This window comes from Varroa destructor, unplaced genomic scaffold (genome assembly GCF_002443255.2).
Source record: "Varroa destructor unplaced genomic scaffold, Vdes_3.0 BEIS01000001.1, whole genome shotgun sequence".
NCBI classification, from domain to species: Eukaryota; Metazoa; Arthropoda; class Arachnida; order Mesostigmata; family Varroidae; genus Varroa; species Varroa destructor.
Genome location: NW_019211454.1, coordinates 71,367,030 through 71,375,305, shown reverse-complemented (window position 1 = coordinate 71,375,305; position 8,276 = coordinate 71,367,030). Strand labels below are relative to the sequence as shown.

Below are 8,276 nucleotides of genomic sequence, written 5' to 3'. Positions count from 1 at the left end.
TTCGTAGACTTTGGAAAAACGCATAGTAATGGGAAAATTAACTTGCGCATAGAAAATGGCAATTGTATGCATTGGCGCCCGAAAAGAATGCCACTGTAATTTGGACCGTTATCAAGCATTTCTTTAATGGTTCATCTCGGCAACTGCAGTCAAGCGTCTGCGTATTCAACTCATTCAACTAGATATTAGCGATGATAGCTCAGCCTGTAAATGCAGTCGCGTTCGTGAAGCAGGACTGAATAAACATTTGTCCTTTCCAATAAAGTAGATACGCGCTACCTCAGTCCTTCATTCAGTGGACTCCCCCGTTGGTGAACATCTGTGCAAGCCATGTCGTATGTTTTTTGTGCCTGAAACTGAGTTAACAGCGCTGAAAATATCAGGTAGCCAATTCAAAAACGCGACCGTTAAGCTTTTTCTAGTGCGCGAAGTGTTCATATAACAATGGGATAACAGGCGCAAACTATGCTATTCTGTCAGAATGTTGAAGAAATCAGCAAAACACCAGCCATCATAGAGTGTACACAGGATTTTTAGCTCAATAAACTATATCGGCCTCCCTGTGAGACGACTTAAAGATTGGGCAAGGAACGAGCCTGGATGGGCTGTCGCAGCTCTCTCGAAGGTTGCACTCCAGCCGTTGTGTCGCCTCTAATAGGCGCCGGCCAATCCGTTCTGGGTGGTCTACCAACCCCAGCTGCTAGAAAGCCTGACATCGTTGCGGTCGCCCGCACCTTCATGCGCGGTTCCCAAGCACTGCTTCTATTATGGCCCTGTCCTCTAGTAGGACGTGAAAAGTCTGTCTCGTCATCATTACCCTGCACTGTCCGACGTCGGCCGGAACACCGTGCCAACAGGACAAGGTAAGCTGCTTTGGAAGAACGTAGTCGTTTTAGTGTAGCATTTAATAATAAGCTTACATATGCCTCTAAGTGCCGCCAAGCGTTGGACGCTTGGCAAGCAGGAGTTCCGACCAGCTCGGGAGAAAACGCAGAGCAGCAAGATAACAGGAGAAAAACGAATTAGTTGGGGGCGTTGGCAGCGGATGCTCTTGAGGCATTTGACTTTTACGATGTGGTACCACACGCATTCGATGTTGCCTTTGCTGACATGCGTGTCTGTACGGACGAAAAGCGTTTATGTGGCTTTTATTGGGGTACAACGATCATGTCGCTAACATATTTCTATACGTTTTGCAGTACTAAAACTGTCTAGGCACGGCTTTCACAAAGCTAAATATTGTCAAGAAGGAAATTCGTTGGAAGGCTATGTGAAGTGGAGAAGGGAACATCAACAGTTGAGTTTACTTACATAGGATTATTTGGTAGGCAGTTGTGATTTCAGGGATACGTAAATGCGCCTAAGGCAGAGCATGCCTTCTAATAAGACATTATATCATCGTGGCTCAAGTATTTGACTAGCTAAAAATTTCTCTTTGTACTACAAGGCAGCAACCATATTTAGTATCTTTTTTTTTCATTTAGTGTACTCGTATATGATTTTTTTTCCAATGTTCTCTGATATTAAACATACATAATATCACTCCCGCCACATAAAAAAGATACGTCAGAAAAATACATACGAACTGGAAGTATACGTACACATAATTCTGAACGGCACAGGTTAGGTTTGGGTTGGAATAAAACCTCCATTGCAAAAAGAACCGCATTACGTAAAGTCTATGTGTAGACTCTAAACAAATCACGCCTGTAGTGAAACTCGGTATAGATAAATGGGCCAATGGCAGCGCAGCATTGATAAGACAATAGATTGAGAACACTGCAATCACGGAAGATAAGACCTTGTACATGATACCGCGTGGAGGATTGAACAATTCAGTTACAGTTCTATCGGTGGCCGCCTTCTAGCGCTTTTTAATTTGACTAGTACTTGTAAAATTGATAGCGTATCGCTAAATAGAGACGTTTCAAGCATCATAACGGGCAAGGGTAGGCGCCAAGAGACCGCTGCTATAGCATAATTTGCGTTGATTGAATATTAATGAAATCTATACGCGCGCGTAAGCAAGTAGTGACCCCAAAGTAGCAAACGATTTTTTTTCTAAGCAAACGATTGGCCGTCGTAGATTGTGATGAAATTTTCGACCATTTTGTGTTTTTGGATTAATAAGCAAAAGTTCGCAAGGTTTGCAAAAAGTCCAGTCTTACAATAGATTTGATAGAAGACAGTCTGAGCATTCCCACAATAAGCGATCGGTTTATAATTAAAAAGCGATAATTTAACTAAAGAAATCAATCATAAGCATGATGAAACATATTGTTGTACTATAATGGTAAAAATTCTCTTCCTGTCGGATAAACACTTCGAAAACTACTTGGATAACGCTATTGTCTTTGTGTTACGATTGATGCATATCAAAGTAATAACCGTGTATACTGAGTATTTTTTTTCTCTCATCTGCTCTCTATAGATAGGAATTAATGTGGCAAACTGTTACCAATCGATTGAAGCTCGATTGAAGGCTGACAATGCGCCTTCCGTGTCGTAATTAGATGTCGTAGAGGTCACTGATATCAGATACAAAAAGTAACACGACTTTCTTTGTCCGACACGCTCGATATAGTGATTATTTAGACCATTCCTTACTTAGACGCCACTTAACGCTATCCCTTCAGAGCTACTATGGAAGACCTTTACCAACACTATACAGCGTATCGTTTTTACCAGTGCTTTAAAGAGGCTGACCAACACAATGGTAAGCGCAAAAACAGGTTGAAAAAAAGAAAACAGCAATATATGTACATCGTCTAACCAAAAAGTAATAAATTCGTCCCCTTTCCGTCGTCATTGGCGCTATTCGCTCGTTTGCTTGTCTAGCTGTTCCACTTTTGCCGGGCGTCCGGTCAAGTGAGTGGCCCGCTTTAAAACTATCTCAGCATACTATGGCGGTCTGTTACTAGTCAGGCTTTTCACTCGGCGTACTATGTGCCACACCAAAAGCGCAAATCGTCGAAGCTTCCATCGAGGTATCGCAGTGTCATTGTTGCCTGATAAAGACAACAAAAAGTTGGGATTGAAGCTAGCCGACCCCCGATGTCCTGCTTTCTGTTGGCCTATATTAGGCGAGGGATCAATAGACTAAGCAATCCGCTGCCCTGTGTTAGGTTACATTGTTCACGTGTGCTCATATCATCGAGCCGTTTGTTTACGATTGTTCATGTAATAATGTTAATGAATACGCTTTACATAATGGACGTGAAGGATGATAACGTAGTCGAGACGATAATTTTGATTTGGTGTCCATAACGTCATTACTTATTTACGCAGCCAAGCGTCAATATTGGCTCGCTTTCATGCGCAGATAGCATAGAGCAGGTTCTGGGGAAGACATTTCCCATCGCTTTTTGCATGCATGAGAGACCAATTCTAAAACGTTGCCATCTGTTAACGAGTATAGGTAAAGTAAACAGAATCCGTACGAACTGCTACATCATGGGATAGATACAGCATTTACTGAAAAATGGAGAAAACCACGAAGAAGCCACTGGGTTTGGACATATGAAAGGAAATAGAGCAAATTGTATCCCATTTTTTGTCAAAAAATTGGTTAGACGTCTAATTACGTGTATTTATTGAGTTTCCCTGAAGACTGGGGGTTGAACGCATGCTTAATACACCCATGAATTTCGGTCTGGCAGAGTTGTGCTCATGAGGACGTTTTGACACACGTACCGTAGAAAACACAGGAAAAAAGCCACTAAAAAATATTTGAGTTCGAAAAAAATAACACTTGCTGAAAAATCGAGGACAAGTTAGAAAGAGAGATATTATGGAAACTGCCATGTGTTAGCACTTGGCTTAAACACTGTCTCAAGTCGAAACAATGTCCCAGTGCTCGCATCAAAAGTCAGTATGCCTTCATTCAAACTGTAGCGTGTCAGCGAAGTGTTTTCGTGAGGCCCTCGAGGACTAACTCTGGGGACCCGTCTGGACGCTGGCTTCGGACGTCAATAGCGTCAGCAGTCCCAGACGGTAATATTATTTGGCGACATTAATTGATAAATAAAGGCACATTACTATAGCAAGAGGCCATTTGTGTTCAGTCATAGAAGTGGGTCGTTTCGTCCCGAAGCCGCCTTTGTGCACAACTCATTAGCCTTGAAGTTAAGCAAGGGGCGCCCCTTCGACGTCTGATCGAAAAGATCAACACTTGACCAAACACGAAATGTTGATTCTGATTATACATTTCCTGAACTCAAAAGGAAGATTGTTTTGTTCTATTACCCTAATCCAAAAAATGCACAAAAAAGTACTAACATGAATACTGCTTTTTTTACAGTTGAAGACATTGACTTGATGATTTGTCGCCGTAGTTATTTTCAGGCTATCTATCGAAGAAATTAAGCTCAGCTGATAGTCCTGACTTCTTACATATATGTATATGTATAGGCGTATATATTTAACAGCTAATTTTGACTGGAATTTAATACAAATGGGTGTCGTGTGTAAGAGCCAAGCAGAACATTGGGCCGAGGTTGACTTCTTCAACGAACTTCTTTGTCGATCTGAGTGGGACCCCGAGCTATTTTCCTTCACTCGATGTTATACTAAAAAGCTGGCTCCAGCAAAATATGAAAGCCAGCACAGGAAGGATAACCATAGATTTTTAACCGTTGATTATAAAAAGATTTTTTCCAATCAATTCGTTCCTTCTAGGAAATTATTTGCGCGCTCGTTAAGTAAGGCATTTGTTTCTTGGATTTTATGCTAACTAATTGATGACACTTTAGTTTGAATACCCTCAGCAGCTGTAAATGTCCTCGGAGGTCCTTCAAAACAAATAGCTGATGAAATAATTTGCTATAAACTTTTATTGCCGACACGATCATTAAAACGGGTGCTACAAGGAAATAACTGGCACCTGAACCGTACAATTATTGCCGCTATCGTGTTATTAATAAGCCATTTTTTGTTGCAGATGAAAACTCAGGTTGGTATGCACAGTTTGATTCCACTGCACAAACGTAAAATTAAGTGACCAGTAGGAATCGCTAATGGCTGGTACACCGTAAGTTACATAACTTACTAAACCGAAATGAGGTGAAAAATAGAAGCTTGCAGTCGTAAAAGAAGTTGTAATGAGGATTTTTTTTATAATCCTAGACGTGATGAACTATTATTATTATATTAAGTACGTTGTCTGTTCTGCAACCATCGACAATGGTAGGACGACAGTAGTTTGCTATGTTAGTTTTGTACATGCTAAAAATCCCGAATAAAAAACGTGTTCATCTTAATAAGGTGTTTTTTTTTTTATTTCAGGCCCGGGTCTATTTGGTGTTCCTCTACAATAACATGAAACTTAAAAGAGTCAACGAATGTCAATATGCTGCCATAAGGTCCCAGGCTTGATTTTACAAATGCAACTAAACGATAGCTTCAGCAAACGGCAGTAAACAAAACTATATACAAAACTGAATGGCAGGATAATTTTTGGAAGAAATCGTTGCTCATACCAAATTCGGATAGATAAAATTTTTCTATTTTTATCTATCCGAATTTTAAATCGACTGCAAAAAGATAAAATTGAATGGGGAGTGATATGCAGTTGCCTATGGGTGAACAAGTTAGGCTTTTCTGAATTTTAATGGTTAATGCGTTTTTCGAACAATAATAAAAAAAAAACCATCGACTCTTCGAAGAAATGCGTCGGCGCGCGCCGGAAAGTTTATTAAAGAATTTTTTTCCTAGTCTGCTTGAGGAACTTCAGATACGGTGAACAGCCTTTCTAGCAGCCTTGGAATAATATCGAAAGGTGACTCAGAAGACTTTCCACATCGGATTATGGCTGGGTGTCAATACGGAATCGGACAGAAAATAATTACCTTTCTTCCCTATATGTATATACACACAAGATGAATAATTATTTTTAACAATTATTATCAGTATTCTTGAAAATCTTGTTTTGAAAGAATACTGATAATGGTTACGGTGCAATTCCCAAGTGTCTTCTAATCTTGTTTTTAAGAACGAAAACGATATCAACGATAGATACAAATGTATACGTTGATTTTTAGTCATATAATAGATGTAGTTTGAAACGTACCCCGATAAAGCACGTCAGAGGAGCATAAAAATAGGTGAAGTGTTTCACTATGAGGGCTGGTCGCACGTATATATTGTCAATTGGGGGGTCTAAAGCCTACTTTTCTCTGCATATTATTATTGACTCCTAAACAACTTCAGCCATACATGGCATTGTTTACACATACGATGTCATCACGTCCGAAGATTTACTATTCCATTGACACCCTTCCTTTCGAACTCAGCCTTCAATTTGCTTTCTCATGATGTCTTTGACCTATGAGCAATTGCGGAAATGATATCGTATATATATATATGTGGGTCTCGAAGAAGCTTCTTCATAGACCTTCCTGCTTCTGCCGCTTTGCAAGCCTGCTATAGTACTTGTTGCCTCTTGTTACTTTCATTAAAGCTGCCGTCATCTTTATCACTGGCAAACCCGGAAATAAGTCTGATATTATTGTTGTTAGTGCTGTTGCTGTTCCCACAGCGTTTGGGCTTGCAGTCGTTATAGGTTCTAGGGAGGAGTAGAAGACAAGCAATAGACTTGACATCATCAGATAGCTGGGAAGGACCAACTGGGCCTCAGAGCAAGATAAATGTCGAGTTTTTTTCCACATATTTACAAGATAGGGCTCAAAGAAAGAGAGAGATAATTTGCGGGGTTGTGTTAGTTGAAATATTAGATTACATATAAATTTAGTGGAGATAGTAGTTGTTTTTGTGTTTTAGCCAATAGGATGTGAAGAGCTTGCATCAGATGTGGACTGCATTTCTAGCGAGTCCGATACTATGCTTTCCAATTCCTGGACTAGCCGCGGGGGTAGATTATTAGTATAATACGAGGCAATTTTTTTCTAATCAAATAGATAGAAAATGTGGCTGCTTATTACAAATTAGGAACTATGATACGGTAGATGAAATAATAGTAAACAGCAAAATTTCTTATAAGCTGGACCTTTTTTTGGTATTTGGATTTTTTTGAAAGTTACCAATGTTCAGCAGTTCCAAGTTAAACTCATTACACTGGTAACAGATGCAATGCAAGTTCGCAATAGCTAATAGTATTCTGCTGTCATTTAATTATGCATAAGTTATCATTCCATCATCAGACCAATTAGTAGTTTTAACTTTCCTATTATTTAACTTATTTAAGATACTTTTATTACTCAACAGTTTTCAGATTAATTGACCTAAATGAACGCCGTTAATTTTCGAACATTACCCATTACCCGCTAGCCTCCGAGTTGATGGCTTAGCACGACTAGTTAGTAACAGGCCAACCGTAAAATTGGACTGTATATAAGTATGGCCTTAATTGCAAAAAACAAGATGCACATACGCCTAGTTTGTGACCTAATATTGTCTTCTCAGCCGACCTAATTCGAGGCGATGGAATGATGTACGAAAACACAGTATGGCCTTTCGGATCACCAGCTGATATTAACAATTTCCTTACGCCAATCCCTGCGAAGGATGTTTATCGCTTTGTATAATTATTTGTCATTGACTGCCACAAAGTGAAACATACATGTCTAAATGAGAGCTTGTCAGATCCGCTCGCCTACGTGTATCGTTACGTGCGCGCACTAAAAAATGAATGTAATTCATATAGAGTCAATTTACCAAAAAAAAAAAAACTTTGCATACGTACTGTTGCTATTAATACTGTAGATGTTTATATTATAAATAAAATTTACTCTACGATTTTAAGATTATAGTATATGGTCACCTATTGGTACCAAAAAAACCTATCGGACATAGCTATTCTAGGCTGTACTATCGATACACTTGCCGCATATTATCATTGTATTTCGCTAATTCGTCAACAGCGTGGTCTAGCGGTGTGGTAGGACACCGAGTCATTTCAGACAAATCACCCCCCCCCCGCTGATATGCTTCAATACATTCATGAGTATAATTCTCAAGATTATAAACATCCTAGCAATATTACCATGAGTATGATATCATACCTGAGTGAGAAGGACATAAAAATAATTTGTTCCAAAAATTTGCGTCGCCTTAACGTAAATTACCGTTTCCTAGCACTAATTCATATGGTGTATGTGAAATGCACTGATTGTATACAGATTAATACAATTGACGTACAACGGAAAGTTACAGTAATCACATCAATTTACGTGAGAACAATTGCATCAGTGGCGTATTGATCAACTAAAGGAGAAGCCGATTTCTTTCATTCCTAACACGGACGGCTGATTCTGATCTCA

The 8,276-nt window shown here is 39.5% G+C and overlaps 1 long non-coding RNA gene across 1 annotated transcript; it reads left to right on the top strand.

Moving 5' to 3' along the window:
* The first annotated feature begins 411 nt into the window (after positions 1 to 411).
* Positions 412 to 6,483, top strand: LOC147759049 (uncharacterized). The gene is made up of 2 exons (XR_015318332.1): positions 412 to 863; positions 5,284 to 6,483. It is a non-coding gene; the product is annotated as an uncharacterized LOC147759049 (long non-coding RNA).
* The last annotated feature ends 1,793 nt before the right edge of the window (positions 6,484 to 8,276 follow it).